The sequence below is a fragment of the Suricata suricatta genome, unplaced genomic scaffold (assembly GCF_006229205.1).
Source record: "Suricata suricatta isolate VVHF042 unplaced genomic scaffold, meerkat_22Aug2017_6uvM2_HiC HiC_scaffold_22703, whole genome shotgun sequence".
Classification (NCBI taxonomy): domain Eukaryota; kingdom Metazoa; phylum Chordata; class Mammalia; order Carnivora; family Herpestidae; genus Suricata; species Suricata suricatta.
In genome coordinates this window covers 1-841 of record NW_021867886.1, presented here as the reverse complement: position 1 = coordinate 841, position 841 = coordinate 1, and the positions used below count along the sequence as shown (strand labels likewise).

At 48.5% G+C, this 841-nt stretch overlaps 1 pseudogene; it reads right to left on the bottom strand.

The window, feature by feature from the left end:
- Positions 1-20: 20 nt before the first annotated feature.
- LOC115284838 lies at positions 21-798 on the bottom strand (annotated as a pseudogene).
- Positions 799-841: the final 43 nt, after the last annotated feature.

Sequence of the window (841 nt, the reverse complement as noted above, 5' to 3'; positions counted from 1 at the left end):
CAGAGCTCTTTTACACTCTGCTTTCTTGGAAGGGAATTCATGAGCTGTAATACTTGAGGAGATTCTCATCTGTAGGTTTCAGGATCTTCTTATCTGCCATATTGACTACCCTCCAAGGAGCAAGACCAAAGAAAATCTGCCGTGGAACCTTTCGAGTACTAAGCATTTTGAAGAGATCACCTTTAGTGCTATCAGGTAAAATATAGCCATATTCTTGGCAAGTTCAAGTCTTGCTTCAGGAAATGCAGCAGGGTCTGCCAGGTAACCACGATTCTTGGCATCCGTGTAATACGGTACCAGGGCCTCTGGCGGAAGCATTCGTTGGGGAATGGGCTGTCCACACAGAAAGAAGAGAACGGGTTTGCACAGAATTTCCAGGCTTCTCGGGTCATGGAAGGCGGTAGTGATGACAACTCCATTCCTCTTGATAGCAGCGATGGCCAGTTCAGAAGCCAACTGCACTTCGATATTAACTTTCACCTGAAAGGTGTCAGCGCCCTCCTCCACCAGCTGGACACCATAATCCTTCTTGAGTGGCTGGACAGTCACACCTCTCGCATTGACAAGCTGGGTTAAGTCTATAGGTTGAGTAGGATCCACTCGACCCAAATCAATAAGATATTGCAATCTGTTGAGACTCAAAGGCTGATACTGGTGTCTGAAGCTATGACCTTCATTAAACCCATACTTTGGGATCCGAATGTAAAATGGAGTCTGGCCTCCCTCAAAGCCCAGTCTGGGCCGGGTTTCTCTCTGCCGCTCTCCTTTATGGCCTCTGCCACATTTCCTACCTCTTCTCTGACCTCCTCGGCACTTTCCGGTCTCCTGGACCCTGGGGTCG